The following is a 24305-nucleotide window of genomic DNA, read 5'->3' on the forward strand; positions in this document are numbered from 1 at the left end:
TGGATTCAGTCTTCTAATACACATCTTTGTTCACCGTAACACTTTCCCACCAGCTGCATGCTATCTTAGTAACACATATACAAGGCCAAATAATCCCAGCAGGAAAGAGCAGAAGATTTCATTATTTCACTTATTTCATTTCCTGACCTAGCAGATAATCACTTGTGAAAAGCATAAACATTAAAACTTGCTAAGCTAGCAACTGCCAGGGTCAGAGGTCAATTTGCTACAAGCCACACTGCAGTTTCAAAACTACTTGCATTTACACATGAATTTATCTTTTCTGTTATATGATAGAATAAAATGCATTACATACTACTTTGTTTTTAAACTAGCATTTCACATATATTCAAATACATATTTTTCTAAAATGTTCCCTCCTATTAATACTTTTTATTCTATTTTGAAGTATGTATAATGTCATTTCATCTCCTAACCTCTTCCACTAAGGATTTTCAGCTAGGTGAGTCATTCGATCTATACTTCAGAAAAAATGTCATCTGAGATAAATTTTTCAATCTCAATATCTTGGTACAAAGTATCAGTAACAGATACATCAATAAAATCTTTGATTATTCTTTTCATGCAGGGAATTCCACAACAAACACATACTCTTATTAGGAGTATACCCACACAAATGGCAATCAGAATATTCATTAGGATGGAACCCCACCCCCCCAAATAGATTCTGTAAAAAGTTTGTCAGTGGGTTTGGGTCTGGTTCAGTCATGGCTGATACTTGCTGAATTACCTCTAGGTGGTTGTTAATTTCATGCCTATTGTCTGGTATGTACGCACAGCATTCTTCTTTGATAAGCGTGCACGTACCACCTCTCACCACTAGGGTGAAGTCAAGAGCCATTCGATTTTGTAGAACAATAGTTCTCATTGCATTCAGTTCATCAGTCACCAGTTCTAGGGCAGAGAAAGTTGCATTACTCATTACTTCGAGAAGTTTCGACAACTTCCTCAGCTCCCAGATTGATTTGACTGGTCCATATGCTGGGAATATTCCTGCCCAAGATATAACACTGTCACTCAAGTCCATATGAGTCAATTTACTTTTATCGTTCACGTTATTATGGTCTTTCCAGCCAGCTTCGATCCGTCCAACTGGATTTACAGGTTTCTCGACTGGACCGCCAGGTTTCTGAGTGACTTCTCTCACGTTTCATATCTTACCCAAAGGTAATTCTGCAGTATGACTTATTGCCGGAACCAGATAACCCAAAAAACAACTGCTGGACCAATTCTCAGGTAACCATTTATATGCTTTTTTCCCCACAAATAAAATAACAGTTTTCTACTTTAATACTAATACGCATTAACCCTGCATGAAACATTTTCTGATCTATAACTGACAATTGTTTAAACAAAACAGGATTCTTGCAAATGTCATTCATGGTTGTTTTCAGTGACTTCAAATATGAGTCATAATTAGTATTGTAAAGAATATTGCCATTACTATTCTTAATATAAAACCGATAAGATATGGTTATATTACAAGTGCTCCAGCCCACCTGGAAAGTATCATTTTTGTAAAAACATACAATTCCTTTTTGTGTGACAGGTAAAAATAAAGCTATTTTGTCCTGTGATCTCACAGTTCCTGTATCAAAGAGTAAATTCTCCCAAGTCTCATTTATCCCCAAGGGGACAGTGGACATTTTCAGTCCTCCATATGCTGTTGGTATAGCTGTACAAACCCAGCAATTTGAAATGTTCATAGTCTCTGCATATACACGCTTCATGGCTAGGTATGTGTTAAAATTTGGATGCCAGTCTATAGACGTTTCGTCACACCTTCCCACTTTCACTTGTGTGGTTGAGTGTAGGAAAAACCACAACAAGAGGAAAATTGTCACAATTATAGTCAATAAATGTATACTCAGCAAAATGATTATGCAACATCTCTGGGGTTGATCTAAATTTCTATTCGCTTTGTTTTTGGCCATCTTGCCCTTGTTGTATATCAGTCACAAAGTTTTTATCAAGTTGAAAGTTCTTTACCGGTTTGCAGTGTGTCAAATGAACCCAGGATGTCCTCTCAGCCACTCTGACTGCAGTAGGCTTTGCCAACAGTACCTGGTATGGCCCTTCCCACTTCGGACTCGCCCAATTCTTCCTTTTCGTCACTTTCAGCCAAACCCACATCCCGGGGGCTAAAACTGCTTCCACCAGTCTTGTCTGTTCCTTATCTGAAAAACAGTTAAATTGCAAAACAGATTTATTTGTTAACAGTTTCCTCATATAACTAGCCAATGAACTGTCAGCCTCTTGCTCTGCAGGCATGAGAGCTTTCCACTGAGGCACATAATATGCTCTCCCAAAAATCATTTCAAAGGGAGTCAAACCCTTCACATTTGGAACCGTTCTCATACTCAGCAGTGCTAAAGGCAGACTGTGTATCCAATTCTTCTGGGTTTCTTCAACTAACTTCCTAAGTTTATTCTTGAGGGTACCATTGTACCTTTCCACCAGTCCTGCTGACTGTGGGTGGTAGGCGCAATAGTTTTTCAAGGAGATACCAAAAAATCTCCCAAGTTGCTGGATTGTCTGGTTCACAAAATGTGTGCCGTTGTCACTATAAATCCTTTCCGGAATGCCAAATCTAGGGATTATTTCTTTTATCAGGGCTTTCGCCACTGTTGCTGCATCCAGATTTTTGGTTGGAAAAGCTTCTACCCATTTAGAAAACATATCTACAATGACTAAACAATACTTTTTTCCTTCACACTTATTTAATTCTATGAAATCCATACAAATAGTATGGAACGGGTACGGTGGTATAGGAAAACTTCCTTGCTTAGGTTTAAATGCCCCTTGTGCATGATGCTTGTTACAAGTATGACAAGCTGCACAAAATTTTTTTGTATAGTTTGTGAATCCATATGTTTGGAATATTCGATTTACTAACTGTACCATCCCCCCTGTTGAGACATGGCACTGCCCATGGCTCAACAAAGCTGCATATCTAAATAAATTAGATGGCAATATAGGTTTCTTCTCTTTGGAAATGTACAGTCCATTTTCAAGAATTGTGCCTTGTTTTTCTGCTTTTGTAGTAAGTGTCTGCATTGTTTTTAACATGTCTAAATCTAAAATCTCAGAGGGTTGTAATTCCTCATTCAAAAGTAAAGTTTCTGAGTCTGAGGCTGCTTGCTTTGCAGCTGCATCAGCTCGTGCATTACCTTTCGAAATCTTATCCTGTTGTTTTGTATGAGCTACACATTTACAGATAGCTACTTTGGTAGGTAACTGAATAGATTCTAATAATTCCAAAATAAACTGCACATGATTAATTGGTTTTCCACTAGATGTTATCATTCCTCTATTTTTCCATTGTTGCGCAAATACATGTACTGTAGAAAAAGCATACTGACTATCAGTATATATGTTTACACATTTGTCTTTTGCTAAAGTACATGCCCGTGTCAAAGCTATCAATTCTGCTGCTTGTGCAGATAAGTTATGTGGTAAGGATTGGGCTTCTAGAATTTCAGTATCTGTAACTACTGCATACCCCACTAGATTCTTTCCTGTAGGGCCCCTTCTGCATGAGCCGTCCACGTAATATGTCACCTTGACATCATCCAAGGGCATATCTGTAAGATCTTGTCTAGGCAAGGCTAATTGTTCAATTTCCTGCAGGCAGCTGTGTGGTGTGCCATCTGCAGGAGTTGGAAGTAATGTTGATGGATTTAATGTCGTACATTGTTCAATTGTCATATGAGGTTGGCTCAGCAGTATAGTCATACATGAAAGATGTCTAGCAGGAGAGAGATATGCTACTTTTTCTTGCAGTAAAATTATTGCGACTGCATGAGGCACTCTCAATGTGAGAGGGTGGAATAACACCACTGAGGCTGAAGTCTGTACTGCCATTGCAGCTGCAACTACTGCCTGTACACAGTGAGGCAAAGATCGCACCACTGGGTCTAACTGCGATGAATAATAGGCTATGTCTATTATTGCTTGTCCCCATGTTGTTGCATCAACACTGACGTCATATCTCCTTCCTTGCAATCTATGGTCTGAAAGAACCATTTGTGATAATTTGGGAGTCCTAAACTAATGAAGAAGCTATCAACTGCTTCAACCTGCAGAAAGCCGTTTCTGCTTCAGGTGTCCATTGTAAAATATCTTGTGCTGCCATTGGTGTCTTATATATCAAGTCAGTCAGTGGAGCAGATTCCAAAGCATAATTTGGTATCCAGCTCCGACAGAAATTAGTTGTACCCAAGAAGGACATCATTTCCTTCTTGGTTGCTGGTTTGGGTGCTTGCAAAACTGCTGTTTTTCTTTCTTCGTCTAATATTCTACCCTCATTGGATATTACATATCCTAGGTATCTAACTTGCTTTTTCTAAAGTTGTAACTTACTTTTGTTTACTTTGTGTCCTTGTGCCACTAAAAATTTCAATAACACTACAGTATCCTCCCTGCATTGTTGCTGGGTGGGGGTTGCTAGCAAGATGTCATCTCCATAAAGCAGAATTTGACTACCTCCCAGTGGGGTAAACCCTGCCAGGTTGCTAGCCATTTCTTGTGCAAATATTGTTAGGCTCTCACAATATCCCTGTGGTAGTCGAGTATAGCTATACCTTTTACCCTGAAATGTAAATGCAAACCAATATTGACTATCAGGATGTATAGGCATTGAAAAGAAAGCATTACTGATATCTACCACAGAAAAATATTTTTGTTGCGGTTTCAAATCGTTTAACAAAGTATGTGGGCCTGGCACCGTGGGTGCTCTGGTTATCATTGCATTATTCACAGCTTGTAAATCTTGAACCATCCGCCATTCCCCGTTTGCTTTTTTAACAGGAAATAGGGGTGTGTTACATGGTGAATCAGGAGATTCTACCAGTACTCCTTCTTTGAGTAATGCTGCTATTATAGGCTTGATTCCTATTTCTGCATCTTTTCTCAAAGGGTATTGTCTTTTTTGTGGTCTAAATGCTGATTTTGGTGTAATTATAACTGGTCCTGCTGTTCAAATAAGTCCTACATCTGACTTTCCTGTTGACCAAAGAGTCGTTGGAATTTCACATAAGGCTTTTTCTTCTTCTTCTAATAAAAATGCTAATCAGCTGTCCTCGCTAGATTGCAAGTGTACAGCTGGATGTGTCTGTGTCAACCAATTCAGTTTTTGTTTCTGTATCCCTTGTTCTGACAGTTCTAAGTCAGTCTGTTTCTCCCACCTTGTCACCTTTTCTCCTAGGTCTGCCCATTTTACATTTTTGTTCTTTGTCAAGCTGACATGTGGTAATCAATTTGATCTATATAATGCAAGGAATTCTTGAGGTAATGAACAGCTAACTACACTGTTCCCCTCAGTATCCCAGTACAAAGTACGTAAAACCAATCTAGCTGCACGATTTCTGAACAATTCCTGCTCATACTCTCTATCAGGTCCTGGTGTAGTACAGTAGTATAGAGTACAGTGTAACAAATGCTGTTGATCCGTGTCGAGGGAGGGGGTATTACTGATGGCTACGTTCATCAGTTCCTCGGTTACTGCCCCTGGACCAGTCGTGACTAGGTCCTGGCTGTACCAGTAAAAAGTTTCACCCTCTGATCGCATCACAAACGTATCCATTTGCCTCTGCGCTTCCATACCTTGTACAGTTGGAACTACTGCTATGCCAAATATCTGCATAAGGTCCCTGCCTAATAGGTTCACTGGACACTTTGCAGAAACAACAATTTTACTTCTTTGGGTCATACCTGAAACAGGGTCAGTTATTGTTATATCATGGGAAAGTGGTTCCCTGTATAGCTGTCCATTTGCGGCTTTTACCAGCATATAATCAGGTGATTCAGAATGTTCTGGTAACTTGGAGGGGTGTATCAGGGTCCGTGACGCTCCTGAGTCACACAGGAATTTAACGTCCCTTCCCTCCATCAGAAGTGTAACTTCCAGTTTCGTATCTGCTAAGTAGAGCTCTAGGCTCAATAATGCTAAATCCAAAATTTCACTTTCTTCATCCTCCATATCTACTTGCACTTCCTCTATTCCTTCTATCACATTTATATGTGTTTTCTGTTTATTAAATTCTCCTGATGATTTCTGACTTTCGCATGATGTATCTTCACTATCATATAGTCAGTCCTCATCTCCCTTATCTTCTGTAATTACCTTTATGTTCTGCTTACAATCCCTTGCTAAATGTCCCTTTTTCCCGCACTTAAAGCATTCACTTCTCTTTTTCATCTCTTCAAAATCTTCTGATCATTTGTCAGACTGTTTATTTCCCTGGGCATTCTTCTTGCCCTTTTTACCTGACTTTAGCACAAATACTTCAGCTCTGTCTTCAGCAGTGAAGACTTGCGCCTTCTTTTTCTTCTTACTATTAAAATGTCTTTCAGCATGGCTAGCATATTCAAGTAAGGCTTGTAGCCTACCTGTTCGATGGTCTATCATATGCTTCATAATGAAGCTACTGATAGGTGCAATGCAACCTTTCAAAAATGCATTTTTTAATTGTTGTTCATAAGGGGAATCATTTGTTTGGTTTTCAGGAACCGTCATGCTGCTATGATTATTAAAACATTCCAATAATTTAGCATAGTACCCATCTATTGTCTCATTTTCCTGTTGTATGCATTGATTAATGCAAGTCCAGTCTGCTCTAGGTTTCCATTTCTCAGAGATTTGGTCTGTAAGACCTTTCACTGTGTTGTCTAATTCTGCGTCACTATGTGGGAGTGGTTTGAGCTCTGCATTATGAGGATTCCAGGTGCCACAAATCATGTGCCAATCTGGACCTATAATTTGTCTTACTACTTTTTCTACTTATTTTATTTATTTATTTATTTATTTATTTATCATTTGTTGACCGGGAAAGTCCGACTAGGTTCCACAGAGCCTATTTTCAGCGGAGGCCCGGGGAGAAATGCTCCAGATGCATGTCTTTGGAATGTGGAAGGAAACCGGAGTACCCGGAGGAAACCCACGTGAACACAGGAGAACATGCAAACTCCACACAGAAGGCACCCCAGCCGAGAATCGAACTGGAGAACCTCTTGCTGTGAGGTGATAATGTTAACCACTGCACCACTGTGCCGCCCCATTCTTCTTCCCCATTCAGGTGGTAACTCAACTTCATGCCTTGTAGGTCTTCTAAAAATTTCGTAAAATTAACTTTTGGATGGGGGATTCCCTCAGTAGCTTTCCGGATATCCTCCGGTGTCCATGGTCTATATACCAAGAGTGTTGGGTCCTGCCCTTCCTGTCCTGCCTGAGGATTTGGCACCTCTATAGGTGGGCACATTTTTTCCTCACTATCATCCTGTAGGTTTCTCTCTATTTGATATGATTCTGTGTCCCTATGTATTTTACGTGCTCAGGACCTAGTTTCAATAGGATCTCTAGCAAACGGTTGTGGTCTTGCTGAGACTTCAGGATAACGCGGAGGCGGACCAGCCTGTCCACTCGCTTCATATCCTGAAAAGGGTAAAGGAGGGGGCAAGGGAGGAGGAGGAGCTGTTGCTATTACTAAGTTATTATCTTCTTTGTCTAAAAATAATGTTTTTGAATTTTTAATCTTTTGTTCTCTACGATTTGCTTCCTCAATCCACCTGTGTGCCTGAGGAATGCCTAATTGGCGTTGCTTTTTTGCCTGACCTCCCGCATCAGATTTAAGTTGCTTAAGGAGTTTAACTAGTGAAGTTTTCTCTAATTTACCATCAAATTCATATTTGTTAACCCATTTCGTATAATACCTAATGTTATCGGAACGTTGTGATTGCATGTATTTTGCGTCTTCGGTTAGGGGTGGATCTCGCGATGTTTTAGTGCACTAATTTCCCATGGTAAAAGAAAATGTTACATAACCCTTCTTATCACGTGATATCAAAAGTTCAGTTCCTTTTCACAGTTTATCTAGAATAACTGCCTACCTTATTCTGTTACCCTGATCTATAACCAAATATAGAGTACTTCCTTTTGTCCCTGATCTGCAAAACAAATCTTGACAACAATATTTACTGTAACTTAGTCCCTGATCTAAAACAGAAAAAAAGGCAAAATCTTCCTACCTGAGCCTCCGGTATTGAGTCGTCCAAGATCTGCTCTTCGGCCACAGATCAGAAAGTGGCCAGCCTCTTTAAACGACAATTCAGTCGGAGGTCTTTTCACTCAAGAAGAACCGTTTCAGTAACTTCTCCTGCGCAGTATTCGACCACCGGTAGACTCTGATCTGCAGCTGTCTGAGGGATTTCCGGCTAAGAAGGACCAAACTGTTAAATAAAATCAAGAATTCAATACACAGGAGGTTCAGGTTCAAACGTTTACTAGTGTACACCAGGAGGCAAAAAACATACAAGTACAGAATTTTGTCTAACATGAAAGAGTAAGTACACAGACTTTATAGTCTTTACATTTAAGTTGTGCCCACCTTACTGACGTGGTATGTCACAGGGCATCTACATCACTTTAGTTTACAGTCCTCTATTCATAAAAACTGCTGATGCTGTATATTTTAAAAAAAGTTTTCCTCTGGTAACAATACGGCCTTGCTATCCACCTGGTCAGACATAATGCCTTTCTGTAAAGTTACTTCTTCAAGGTTTCACATCAGTTCGAATACAATAGTGGATTCAATCTTCTAATACACATCTTTGTTCACCGTAACACTTTCCCACCAGCTGCATGCTATCTTAGTAACACATATACAAGGCCAAATCATCCCAGCAGGAAAGAGCAGAAGATTTCATTATTTCACATATTTAATTTCCTGACCCAGCAGATAATCACTTGTGAAAAGCATAAACATTAAAACTTGCTAAGCTAGCAACTGCCAGGGTCGGAGGTCAATTTGCTACAAGCCACACTGCAGTTTCAAAACTACTTGCATTTACACATGAATTTATCCTTTCTGTTATATGATTAATAGAATAAAATGCATTACGTACTACTTTGTTTTTAAACTAGCATTTCACATATATTCAAATACATATTTTTCTAACAATTGGTTACACAGTAGGATTCCCTGGGGATACTTAGTTGTAATTAATTGTTGGTAGGACAGCTATTCAAGTCACTGCCAGCTACATGACAATCTCTGTGAATCAGGACAACAACTCTGCTATTTGGATCTACTTGAGACTATCAATATACATCCAAACACCCTGGCTTTGGGCGACTTTAAATACACATCCATTGATTGGATAAATTAGTCGTGGTGTAACTCACTTGCCCAAAGGTTTCTTGATTTTGTTCACTCCAGTGCATTGGACCTGCTGGTTGTCACCACCACAAAGGTTGCCAACATCCTGGATCTGGAACTTACCAATACAGGGTGCCACTGTATCACCCTTACTGTGAGGTCTTCCCTGGTGAGATCTGACCACAAGTCTGTCATATGTGAACTATGTATCACATGATCCCCCCAACCAACCATCAAATAAACAAAAACACTTCTCCAAATCACATAATTACCTCTTAAGGGATGGTATCAACAGCTGTACTGCATCCCCCCTTCAGATGGAACTGGCAACTATGGCCAGGCCTGCACCAATGTGTCATGCAAACACCTGCTTAACTGCATTGACTAGGCTGTACCTGATAGGGCCAAAACAAGCTCCGCAAGGAAGAGCAAACCTGCCTGGTGGACAACTGCCATTAACAGGCTTTACAATAAGAGAAAATATAGCTAAGACTAACAGAGAGTGAGTCCTAAACTCAAAACACTCCCTACTTAGCTCAAACAAGCCAATGAGAGTTTTTGTGAAGTCCTCACTAGCAAATTATGAATTCAAATTAGCTTACTCCACAAAGGACAACCAAAGAGTGACATTTAGTTACATCTGCTACCTAAAAGGACAGGGCAAGATATGTGCCAAAATGGTAGTGAATTATAGCACATATTCTGAGCCTGTGGACATCGTTCACCTGTCAGCTGATAGGTTCTGTGAATACCTCAACCCCCTGCCCCATCACATGTACCCCATGACATACATACCACCTGTCTACTACCTTGTATCTATAAAGAGCAAGTATTAAATGCCTTTTTCACGGCCAAACACACAGCATCTATGGGACCTGATAACATCCCAGGCTGTGTCCTACATGGTCTCCAACAGGAATTAACAACACCATTGAGTATGCCTTTCAAATGTAGTTTAAACACTGGTTTGTCACAGATGAATAGAAAATGGTCACCATTATTCCCTTGTACAAAGTTTCTGCTTCCACTGACCTTGGGAAATAAAGAATGCTTAGCCTGATTAGCCTTATCTGCAAGGCCATGTAGTGAATCATTCTGGACCTTATCAAGAAAGATATAGGTAAGCTCCAAACAGATGTCCATGTACTGTTTTGATTTGTCAAAGAAAAATAATGCCTGTGAAACATTGTGGACTTCTTTGAGACAGTCACCAAGGACCTGGATGAGTGGAAAGCATTCATACAGCCTACCCAGACATAGCCATGGTGTTTGACACTATCCCCCACCCAGGCATCATTGACAAAGTCATCCGTCTAGGTATCAACCCTTATTTCATTTGATGGGTCACTTATTGTCTCACTGATACAGCCATAGAGTGAAAATAGTGGAATCCACCTCCAACAGCACATCTATAATTAGTGTTGTTTCACAGGGATCTGTCCTGGCACCTCTACTTTATGGAATGAAGTACTCCAAAATACAAGCAAAAATGAAAGGTCTATGGCTGACAAAGTTTGCTGATGACTGCAGTCTGTGAGCAGTCATAGAAGCTTCAGATGATGAAAAAATCCATCAAGAGGGTCTTACACACACAAATGATTAATGCCAAACTCATGGCCTTAACGTCACTGCAACAGAACTCTATTAACATCCCTCTCAGTAAGTGTGATGTTCCTACTAACTCACATATCAATAAAAAAACCCTATGTATGTGCTCACTGGTGAGAGACCTGGTCATGCAGGTCGACAGTAATCTTACCTTTTATCACCATGTCTCCACAATAGTATAAAGGTCATTCTATATTGCATTTCTCATAAGTAAAGGCCATTGCATCTAGAAGAGTAAAAGTAGTTGTAATCTCTCTGTACTCTCCTCTCATCAGTCCAATATTGGAATATAATGTTCCTTTTAGTATGCACCTTTGCAAACACCTGCAGTAACTGGAGAGACCACAAGGGTTCCTCACAAGAATAATTCAATGTTTTCAGAATCTGTCCTATGTGGATGATCTGAAATAACGGTCACTTTATTCTGTTTCATGCAGACTACTCAGAGGAGATCTATGCTGTGCATATAAGGCAATCTGTGACCAGGGTTTATTGGAAATGCTGCATATCCACAAATGAAATGGTACATGGGTTACTCATGCTACACACCTTAACCTGGTATGTGACAGTAATACAACATGCTGGAGGGTCAGATTTGACTCCCAAATGTCACCACACCTTTGGAATTAACTCACACTTCATATCAAACAGAGCATCATATTGGTCCTCTTAAAACACAATCTGGACAATTGGGTGTGTATGGGGGTTCCACCTATATCCCTGTTGGACAGGTGCAATTGTTGCTAATTGTGGAAATAAAGATAGAAGTTTGATAGGCTTGTAAGGGCCCTAGGGCCATTAGCCTACTAAGTTCCTATGATCCCATGATATGACCCAGTCATATTCCATGTTGGAGTACATGACCTGTGAAATACCTCCCTAGAGTATACTTAAAGATAGCATCTGAGCTCTCAGAAGACTTAAAGCCATGGAGAGCAACAACAGTGCAAGGTTAGTATGCCTTTCACACAGTTGGACCAGCTACTTCACAGGCAGTGGCTAAAGGTGGAGGTGTCTCTATGTACATCGAAACTATAGATACCTCAAGACTCATCAAACAGAACAATGCACTTGAGCTGCGCCTGGTTAAAATCACAGTAGGAAAATCAAATATTACATCTATACAAGCTGCACCCCCCCCCCCCCCAGTGGCCCAGGAAACCCATATCATGTATTTAAACTTCTGGAAACACTAGCCATCCCATGCAATACCATATGCATGGGTGACTTGCAGTATCCCACTATTAACTGGGAAACCTTTATGAGACTGAACATACAGGCACAGAGATTCCTGGAATTTGTAAACAGTAACTCCCTGGACCAGAGAGCTGGTACGCCAACCAGGGGAGCAAAGATACTAGGTGTGGGTTCCAGCAATATGGCAAAGCCATGCACACCCTGTACTATAATGTCTTCCATGGTCAGGTACAAACACAAATGGTCTCCTCTAAGGTAGAAATAAAACATGAACACCCATCTGCACATGGAATATTCAGGAAGTACTGTAAGGCTCACCTCCAGCTATTAGGTGATACACTGTCCAAATCTCAAGCCCCCATTAACACTGAGAAGACTGTGGCCTCTGCAAATGTACTCACAGAAACCATGTATGAGCATGTTACTTACTGCATAGAGGCAGCTGTACCCACCGGGGAGAGACCTAACTCAAAATCAAGCCACCCTGTTTGAATCACAGAGCTGATAGGCTGTATAACAGAAGGAAGAAACTCATGGCAAAATATAGGGGTGCAGCACACAGCAGGATAAAAGCATTCACAAACTAAACAAGTATATCAGAGGACAGATGAAGTCTACCACAACCAGATTTGATGTAACTTCGGGATCCCAGGCCAAAGACAGCCACAAAGTATACTTCAGCTATGTCCACGACTACAAAGGTAAGGCACAATTGTGTGCAAATCTCATTGTAATTTGGACCACCTGTAATGAGGCAGATAATACAACAAACCTCCTGGCTCATAATTTTTGTCTCACCATTGCCCCATCTCCCCCTCAACCTTCCCTCAGGAAATACCATCAAATATAAGTATCCCCACAATCACCTGGGATCAGGTCCTTAATGCTCTCTCTAACACCAAGTGCACTGCATCAATGGGCCCACACAATAACCCAGCATGCCTTTTTTAATTTCTCTAAGTCTTTTGGGTTTCTAATACCATGACTGGAACGGACCCCATTCCTAAGTCGAAGTACTATTAAAATTCATGAAATTAATATTGTTTCAATCCTTGATGTCAAACAAAAGTGCTCTTCACAGCACCTGCAATGTACCCAGTAATGACTTCTTCTGCAGTTTGTATGGGGTTACCAGCATTGGTAACATATCTAAATATGATTGTAGATTCCTTTTTATAAGACCCATTGCTCCTGCTATTGGAACTGTCTGGGTATCTTTCTTCCACATTGCTGTTGTTTCTGCCTGCAAATCTGAGATTTTATGACTTTGTGTCTCTTTGTACACAGAACACTGTAGTCACTGGATGTGGTGATTTCAATGATCAGTGCTACTTTTGTCTTCTTTTCATGGATCACTATATCTGGTTTTCTAGCATCTATATTTTGAACTGTTGGTATAGTGTGATCCCATGTGATGTGCCTCATGCTTCCAGTGTTGTTCAACCACTACAATCCAATAATGTTTGCACAATCCCCAGTGCAACAGTCCTGCCACATTATTATGTCTTTCAGTATACAGTCCTTCTCCCATTATTTTGTCACAGCCAGCAATGAGATGAGCAAGTGTTTCCAATTCGGTTTAACAAAACCTACATTTGTCTGTTTCTCCCACATATTCAATGGAATTTGTAAATCAATGTTTATGTAGCCCTCTATCTTGGGCCACCAATATTAACCTTTAATCTCTTGGTTTGAATTCACCTGTCATTAAGCATTCCTGCATTTGATCCTGATAAACATGAGGTTCTTCCAGAAGTTTTCTCTACTTGTAACTATATTTATGCATTTTCCACATTTCGTGCCTTCTCATCTAGTCCATCACCTTGTATTCTTTCTTTTGCTTTTTGGCACATTCAGTTGCTGCTTGATTTTTATTCCATTCCTGCTTGATGCCGATATGCTTCTGCTAGACTCAGCAAAGAAGTCATTTTAAATTTATTCTCCTCATGTTTTAAAACTTTCATTACATTTGGGTTTTGCAAGGTCAGCAGATGTGTGCAGTACCACGATTACAGATCTATATATGTAATCAATTTCAAGGAGGATCATCTTTCTTTTGGAATGGAGAATATATAATCTTGCTAAGCACTGATTTTTATAAATCATTTGGTGAGCATGAGGCACCCTTCTTGTTTACCTGTCTAATCTATCCAACACTATTTGAGGCCAGTCAATCACGCCAAAACTGTAAGTTAGGACAGGAAGAGCAAATTGGTTTATAGCTTGAATTTTGTTCCTAGATGTTAATGCTGTTTTCAGGATTAATTTAAGTCCTCTAACAAATTCCTTACTAAGTTTTATTGACATTTGTTCATGTTTTATTGTTGATCCTTCATCAGTTCCCAAATATTTATACAGTCCCTCTTGCTCAAGTTCTTTTATATCACATTCTTGTCCCAAACTGATGTTTTCTTGGTGCTGCAGTTTTCCTGCTTTAAAGGTTGATTTTGCACATTTATCAAGACCAAATTATATTCTTATATCATCTGAAAAAGTTTTGACAACTTGCAGTTCTGCTTTCAGTTCCTCATCTGATGACCTATGCAGTTTAAAATCATTGACAAAGAGAAGATGAGAAGTCTTTACACTTTGTTGTTTTCCAGGAGTCAAATTATATCCATTACCTAACCTGTTAAGTAGACATCTTAATCAGTTAAGGGCAAGACAGAACAGCAGTGGTGATGTAGAGTCACCCTGGAATATGCCTCTTTGAACTTTTATTCCCGGGATAATAATTTGTCCTTTATCATGGCTTAACTGCAAAGTGGTCTGCCTCTGTTTCATGGTCACTGTAATGTAGTCAGTCAGTATATGATGCATCTTATACATTTTAAGAACTCTTTTATCCACGATTGTGGGATAATATCATTTTGTTTTTGTAGTCAAGCCATGCCATACTTAGATTATTCCTCTTTTTACAGTTCTCCACTATGACTTTATTTAACAACAAATGATTCTTTGTTCCATATTATTTTCTTTTACTGCCCTTTTGTGTTCTATTGCCATAACTGAGTTTTCTTCTAAATGACTATAAACTCGGTAGGCATCAATTCCAGTGTATAGTTTATACGTCATCAGAAGGTAAGTTATAGATATTAAATCTATTATATATAATAATTATAATACCTGTTTTCTTAATATACAAAATCTTTTTAATACCTGGAATAATATGTTTTTTACTATGGAGGAGAGACTTACAATTATTAAAATGATAATATTCCCCAAGATTTTATACTTAATACAATCAATAATACTTCCACCTACAAAAATAATTATCAAGAAACTGAATACACTAATGTTAAATTTCCTATGGGCACCTAATAGACCTAGGATTGCATTAAAGAAACATACTAATAGCTGGTCTCACTGGGGTATTTCTTTTCCAGACTTTAATTTATATACTATCTCTTCTATTGTAAAAGTTATTACTTTATTAATAGATCAGTCATATGTCGCAAAATGGAAAGATTATTGGGAGCTAATTAGTATACACTTCATGAAAATCTCCTTAACACATAAAAATATGATTGTAAATAACTCCATGTTATGGTTACTAAAGGAATTTTGTACTTCACCTATTACACCTAAACATATGGTTTGTTACCCATTAAATATTATTATTAGCTATCATAACTTTATATTCATGCACCCTAAGTATAGGGAATGGAATTTTATTATATTCCCTATAATGTATATTCAGGGTATGCTTTTGTCATCTACTTGAAGGAACTCATTTAGCTATAGATAATGATCTAAAGTACTGGTATCAGTTGATATCTGATAATAAAGTTAAAAATCTAGATTTCTTAAAACAAGAATTTGATCTAAGAGAAACTTGTTGGTTAGAGGTTCAGACCTTTAGACAACATCTCATTGATAGAATAGATCTAATGTCTATAACAGTTAAAGAATCTATTCCAACACTGATTGATTACTTGATATTAAATTTACAACATAAAGTTTCTGATAAAGGTAAACTTTCATACATACATAAAATTATCAGACAAGAAACTTTTCACAGTGTAGATACATACTGGAATTATTTCACTTCTATTAATGGGGACCCACCAAATCAACAAGATAAACAATATATATTGGAATCTGCCTATAGAACTACCTCTTCCATTGTCTGGAGACTTTATACATGGAAATTTTACATAGATCTTTTATACACCTTTGATGATGAATAAAATAAATAATAAAGATAATCTATGTAAGAGATGTAATGTAGAAATTAATGCTGACTGGGCTCATATGTTTTATGACTGTATAAAATTGAAAGAATACTGGAAGTCAGTTAATGAATTTTTGCAGGCTCTTTTTACAGATAATTTCATTATTTCTAAATCTCTTATATTATTCAACACACCTGTACCTCAAAGTGTTAAAAGGTTAAGCTTCCCTTGTTATGGTCTATTCTAGCAGTGGCTAGGAAAATAATAACCAGAAATTGGATTTCAGATACACCTCCTTCGTTCGATGAATTTAAAAATGTTATGAATATAGTGTGCCATATGGAAATAAACACAATTAGGTCAAGAACAACTAGAAAAACATCTTATTATATTGTATGGGATAATTTACAAAATTTGTTAAAAAATCCTAATTTCAATAGCATGGTATTTTAGTTTAATTAATTGATCTGATTGCAGTGGATGTCTTTGTAAATACTTTAGTTGTTTTGTTGAATGTTATAATCATATCTATTTTTAATTACTTGTATAAAATTGTTATGATATTTCTCTTGTATGTTAAAACAATAAACCTGTTTTGAAAAAAGAAGGTAAGTTATAAGTCTATAATTTTTAGGGTAGCTTGCAGGTTTACTCTTAAGTAGGAGCATCATTTTTCCTGTTGTTAGCCAGGTTGGTGTCTGTTTGGGGTGTGCATATAAATAGGTCTTACTCATGGCTAAATCGTTGTGCAAAGATGTTAATACTTTTAAGCAGAAGTTGGGTACTGTATCTGGGCCTGGGGTTTTCCAATTAGAGACTTTTCTTAACTTTGTTTCAATCTCTGTGGCTGTTCATCCCATATCATATCCTGTACCTTTAAACTTCTTATTCTTTCTTTTACTTTTTCTGTCCATTTAACATCTTTGTTATGTTCCACAGGATCTTCATAAATACTTCTGCAGAATATATCTATTTATTCTTTTTTTGGTGGTCTTTCAATTCCTTTTACCTTGTTTCCCAGTTCTCTATAAAACATTTTTGAGTCATCAATAAATTGCTTATTTTGTACTTTTCCTTTATATTTATCTGTGTATCTTCTAAGTTTTTCCACCTGTACTGAGATTTTAAGTTTGTTATGTGCAACAGTGCATGATATATCCTGATCTGTTCTAATGCTGCGCGTTGCTTTTATCACATCTTTCTAAGTATTTTTGTTGATCTCTTCCCTCTTCTATAGTCTTCTTACAGTGACACTTCTTGTCTTAATTGCTTTATAGTTTTCTCTATTTGATACTTCATTGATGGTATTCAATTTCTCCCCTTCCTTTCCCTCACTAGCCTGTGTTGTTGTGGTAGAACTTCATCAGTTATTAATTTAACTGCACAGTAATATATCCTGTTTACTTCTGTTATATCACATGGATCTCTATGTTCAGTCCTAACTACTGTATTCATTGATTTTATCAAACTTCTGACATTTTCGGTTTTATTGACCTTCTGCAGTCTATTTCTTCCATTGATCTTAATATATCTATCTCTATTAAATTAAGCAACTTTCCTTTAGCTCATTTTCTTCTAAACTGAGGGCACACCTTCTATATAGCATAAAACATGACCTTTCAGGGCCTCTAAAATTACTATTTTACTGTACCCACCAAACAGGCACCGTGCTTCATGAATGAAGGACAGCAACAGTGACCCCTTTGTACAAAGGTGGGCTATCTACAGACCCTGGACACTACAGACCCAGAAGTCTCAGTAGTGAGATATGTAAAGCCACAAAGATAATTATTATGGTGATGATCAATACAGATGTAGTATAACTACAGACACTGGACCAAACCCAGTTTGTTTTTTCAAAAGGCAGATCATGCCTACCATACTTGGTGGACCTATTTGAGAAGGTAACCAAAGCAATGGATGAGGAAAAATGTTTCACCCCATCTACTCTTGCTTGTCAAGGCATTTGACACTATAACCTAATCAGGCATTGATGACAAACTCAAGAGGTTAGGTACAAGCTAGTATGTCAACCTGTGGATAACCAAGTGGCTGACAGGCAGGATCCAGGAAGTTAGCAATGAGGAGTCTACCTGTACAATGAGGCCAGTCACCAGTGGACTTGCGCACAAATCATTCCTTGAACTGCTCCTTTTAGGCATTTACTTTTCTGCAGTCATGGCTACTGTTCGTGATCTCTGGCTGACTAAATTTGTTGATGATTGTAAATTAGGAGCTGTTATTGAATTCCATACTGACACAAATGTTATTCAGGAGGGGCTGACACAGACATTCATTTGTTGTCTGAGCCATGGATTAACACCAAATGCCAAGAAATGCACAATTCTATTCTTTGAGAAGTCACACACCCCAGGTAACTATCTATTGACAGCACACATTCAACAGTTAACCCAGTAGTCATGGACTTATGGAACATAGATAGTGATCTAGCCTTTGACTGCTATGTGTCTGTAATATTGGGAAAATCATTCTATGTTCAGCAACCTATAAACAAAGGTATGGCATGTAAATCCAAGGAAGCCATTGTTCCACTGTATTCGGCATTTATCAGACCTATCATTGAGTGCAATGCCACCTTAGGTAGGTAACTAACCAGGCATATCTGACAACTGTAACATCCACAGAGGTTCCTCACTGAAGTACTACATGGTGTACATAACATGCCCTATGCAGACTGCATCAAAGCCCTAGCCATGTATTCTGTTTCTTACATGCTTTGGAGAAAAGTCGTATGTCTGCCATACAGGGCAGTGTCAGATCCCACTGTGGACCTCCTGCATATCCATGAAACAGGTAGCACCAGGATTACCTGTTCTACAGACCTACACCTTGTGCTATTTATAGGGCATGCTGAAGAGAGAGATATGTAGCTCAGATACTACACCCTATATGGAACAGGCTCCCATCCATGTGAAGCAGAGTTCCACGCTAACACAAATCAAGTGCAAGTTACACACCTGGATGGGGAACAGGACAATCATACCTGGTTGTGGACCAATGTCTCTAATGGCCACAAGAAAACTGTAGATGGTTCATCTCTCATGCCCCAGCTTGTTAATGTTTCAGCTCCCAAAACCCTGATTACACTTATCAAGAGTATCAGACTTTGAAAGTGTTTAGGGATGCAAGGCTAGGCTTAAAGAAGCCTTTGTGTTTGTTAGCCTATTAAACACATATAAACTTACAAATCCATTAAACTATACTGTTTTACCTTTTTGATGACATTTATCTTCTGTGGTAACAATCAGTTCTGTGCTCTGACGTTGATGAGTTGATTGTAGGTGTGTACCTATAGGTGTGTCCTACACAATCCTGACAATGAAACGTAAACATTTCTATGTGACACATGTCATTGTCTGACTACACAGTCATTAAAATAGCATTCATCATAATGTACACACATTATGGCATAGTCATTATAAAAGGCAACATACAATATCTGAAAAGGACCAGTACAAGTAGCATTCGAAAAGCAAAAATGGATGAAAAAATTCATATTAATCTAGATAGTCAACCTGTGCATCACACACAAAGCTTTATTTCCCTGCAAACATGAGAAAGATGATAGGGATGTGGCGCAGGTATCATCACTTACACAGGATATTGTTTGGGGGTGCAGCTGGCCTATGCTGACCCAATAGGTTGGCAAGTATGTGTGTGTGAGTCAAGAAGGGAAGATGGCAAGACGGGCCATGAAAATGCAGTGTGTGTGTGTGTGTGTGTGTGTGTGTGTGTGTGTGTGTGTGTGTGTGTGTGTGTGTGTGTGTGTGTGTGTGTGTGTGTTTGTGCATGTGCTTGTGAGCGTGTGTGTGTGTGTGTGTGTGTGTGTGTGTGTGTGTGTGTGTGTGTGTGTCTTTTAGGTGACCTAATGTGACAGTGGTGTGTGAGTGTCAGCTTGAGCACAGCCAAGCTCAGTGCTAGCCCTACATGTCTACATGTTGGACAGTTGTGAGCCATGCATGGTAGAGCTGACAGTTCACCATCTCCACCCCTGAAGATGTGAACTGGCTTTGCTAGGAGTTGCACTGGCACCTCCATGCCCAAGGTTAGATGCTGGGCTTTTACCTGAGAGTGACTGCTGTCTGCTCGTAACATGTCCTCCATGGGAACACCCAGGACCATGAGCCCATGGCTTGCCATGTCTGTGTGTGGCTAGCACATTCCCCTCTGGAGCATTCGATGTACTGCCACTACAGCAGCATGACTGTGCATGGCCAGGTTGACTCTCAGCAGATCAAGTTGCTAACTTGCATCCATGAGGCCGATGCTCAACTCCAACCAGATGTTCCATCACACACATGTGCTCCAAGACAGATAGTGTACGATCTGTCTCAGACCAACATCTTTCCACTGTGTCAGTCAAATAATCCAAAGTATCAGCAACATGGTGTAGGCAGTCATGTATGCCAGACTATGCTGCATCCATAACCCTGAGTAATCATTAGGAGTTCCTTTCTGAACATGCCCATGCCTCCATGATGGCCCTAAACATACACTGAGTGACATGTGATGAGACACCTGCAACAGGTAGTGGCGTAACAAAAGGCCTCCTATGAGCATCCCTGTCAATCCGCATGTGTGGAACCTCACCAACTGTTTGGCTATGGCCAGTGTGGACAGTCAATACAGCCACAGTAGTCACACTTTCCTGTTCAACGTCCCCACTCTCCGACTGTTCAATATCTGTGGACACATGGGACTGGGTATGTGTAGGCATACTACATGGGTACTATCATAATGAGCGTGGATAAGGGATGTAAACCTCTGTATCAGATACAGCCAATGCAACCCTCAGCTGTGCCTCACTTTGTCCACCATCATCATCAGAGTCCAGACAGACACTGACATCAGGTTGTGAAGGGGACACAGACCAACCTCCCTGGTCATCTGTGATAAAAAGGGAAAAGCATTACATTAATGCCTGCACTACTATGATCTGCATTACTATGTTGCAATACATGTTAAGCTGTATAGACTGCTGTCAATGTTAAAGACTTGTATAACTCCAAACCTCATATGGTAGAACATGAGGACATTATTTTGTAACCCAAATATGTCATTATTTGGAAATAAAAGTTAATTAAACCAGAATCTCATGAGGACAACATGAATAATGTACATTGTTGACATTCTGCAAAACTCTGCACAGTTGACAGTTATGGCAATCTGTAATGGCCTGACTATACATTAAAATCAATCACTGTGGTCACAGCTACAAGACAGGTATGAGTCTAAACTGTGTACAGTCAGAAAATATCTGTACATTTGCAATCATGCAGCAGCACATCAATCCATCAAGCAGTCCTGGGATGACACTTCAGCAATTACATTGAACTAAATCTACATCTCTGACAAAACAGTTTTGTGCTTACCAGCAGCAGGTGCATGGCCTCTTCCTATTCCTGATGGTCCTGGAAATATGTGAGGGAAAGATAACGTAAACAGCACCACATTTTACAGTAATTGAGTTAATCCATCCAAATATCTCACATTTACAGTAACTGCTATTTTAACAGGTATGTGGGTTACAATCTGTGCATGAGCTTAAAACTACAGTGAACCCCCCCCCCGTAAAACACCTGACACCCACATAAAACTATGTACACCCTGACACGCTGAATGCTACAGTGTTCCAATGTTGATCCAACTAAGAATACCTGGACACTCCTTTTCAGTGGAAATGGTGACACCCACATCCACGACGTATAGGGTGATGGATGCCTGCAAGCAGTCCTATGTTGCAAGATTCACCAGGAATTCTTCAGTGGCTGACAGAGGTTGTTCTGTGCAAGCCCACTATGAGTGACCTGACAATCCCTGGCCACATCTGCTGCACGTCTCTGTGCCAAGATAATCATATTGGTGGCATGTACAATTCTGGTGACCCACAGCATTAATGTTATGCATCAGTTCATACCACAAAGCTGAATATATTTGCCCACCCTCTGGATAGCAGAACATGGTAGCATTGTCGCAAGGCTTCAATAATGAGGTTATTTTTCTATCTCAGTGAAAGGTGCACAGCATCTTGCATGCATGATATAGGCTCATAGGTTGGTAGTAGGCTATCGGCCCTAAGGCCTATACAACTTTAGACATAACAATTCCCTGGCTATTACTTCCCACACTATTACTTCTCTGGACTCCTGTCTAGCAGGGTGACTGACATGATCCCTGGGGTGAATTTTCTTTCTCACATCCAGTCGTCAAGGTTCCTTTTGAAGAGGGCCAAAGAGGCGCTCTTCTTGACATGTATGGGCAGTCTATTCCAGAGTCTGGGGAGTCTCTGGGTCAGGAACCTATCCCTCCAGCATGTTTTGTTTACTGTGATGACAAGGTTTAGATCCCTGGAGAGTGTGGCTCTGAGGGATTGGGATTTCTTTAAGTGTAGCATGTCCAACAGCTTTAGGTTTGACATGGCATTGTATGTTAAGCAGAGATTGCCTCTGAGCAGATGATATGCGACATAGTATAGCTGGAGTTTTGGAAGGCGGTCAGCTTAGGGCATCTGCTTTAGGCTTGTGATTCTTTTAGTGAGGTATTTCTGTGGTCTTTCTAGTTAATGCAGTTGTCTTGAGAGGTACATACCAAATAGGGCATTGTATTCTATAGTGGGTCTAATGAGGGATGAGTGCAGTGGGACAATGACCTCCTTTTTTCTGGATGAAAAGCCCTTAGTGATGAGGTGTGCCACATAGAAGGATTTCCTGACTGTTCTGGCAATGTGGTTATCAAAGGTGAGACAGCTGTCCACCTGTGTCCCTAAGTCTCTTATCACACTTTCAGCATTTAGTGTACTGCCACTTATGTGGTAATTCATAGGTACATGTTTTTTTCCCCAAAAGGGATAACTATACATTTCTTGGCATTGAGCTTATGCCCATGGCTCTGGCACCAAGCATCTGTTTCTGTAAGGCCATTTTGTAGAGTATCCACATAATTTTAGGATTCAATAATGGCTCCCAGTTTGCAGTCATCTGGGAAGTTTGTTAGCCAGAGTCCCTTAGTGTTGACCTGTACTTCAGACAAGTAGATGCCAAACAAGAGCGGTCCCAGGACTGAGCCCAGAGGTACTCCACTTGTCACTTGTCTGGAGCTGGATTTGGAGTTGGCTACCTTTACAGTCTGGGTTCTGTCAGTAAGCCAGTTGGCAACCCATCGAGTGATGTAGGGATTTATGCCCAGCTTAGTAAGTTTATCTATGATCCTAGAGTAGGGGATAGTGTCGAAGGCCTTGATGAGGTCCAGATAGGTTGTGTGGACCACCTTTCCCTTGTTCACAGCTCTGGAGACTGATTTGAAGAAGTCAATCAGGTTCAGGAGACAGGATCGGCCCTTCATGAACCCAAACTGAGTGGGGTCCAGTGTTTGAAGGTTGCCAATATCTTTGTTTATAAGTTTCATGACAATGCGTTCCATGCCCTTGCAGATCAGGCTCCGATCATATCGCACTACAGTGAGGAAAGGAGCAAAACATGAATTCCCACTGCACTGTAATTCCACAATACCACACAGTCAAGGTCAGTGTTATTTGACCTTCCAAGTTTTTGATGTTCCAGTTCGATCTTTTGACATCTGCTCTTGTGAGCAAAGAAATACCCTGACCATTACTGACGGAACTACAGCATATCATCAACTTAAATGGCATCAGAAATACTTTTTCCAGGGATCTCAGCCTCTTTTTCAATATCAACAAATGGCTTGGAAGGACAGGTATATCTTGCAGAGGATACCACTGCTCTGGAATAGACTTGCCATCATTATAAAACAAAGCTCATCTGTGGACATATTCAAGTACAACTTGCATCTATGGAAGAATAATAGAAAAAGTTACCCATCAATTGTCCCCTGTACTACTAATGAACAGAGGCAACTCCTAAATGCTTTATCCCATATATAGATCCCTTCAAATTTTCTACTCTATGACCCCGGTTATTCTAAAAAAGGGTAATATGTAATCATTAACCACAGGATGGGTAAAACCAGTCTAACACCAAGTAGTAATTAAAGAAAAATTAGTTATGTTTAAAATAGTCAACAAGGGCAGCTAGCCTAGTACTCCCCTGTGAACCTATGAATCAAATAATGAATACAAATCAGTGCAAACCAAGAATAAATATTGCTTGTT

Source organism: Protopterus annectens, chromosome 8.part0 (assembly GCF_019279795.1).
Source record: "Protopterus annectens isolate FY-2018-M chromosome 8.part0, PAN1.0, whole genome shotgun sequence".
Taxonomy (NCBI): domain Eukaryota; kingdom Metazoa; phylum Chordata; order Ceratodontiformes; family Protopteridae; genus Protopterus; species Protopterus annectens.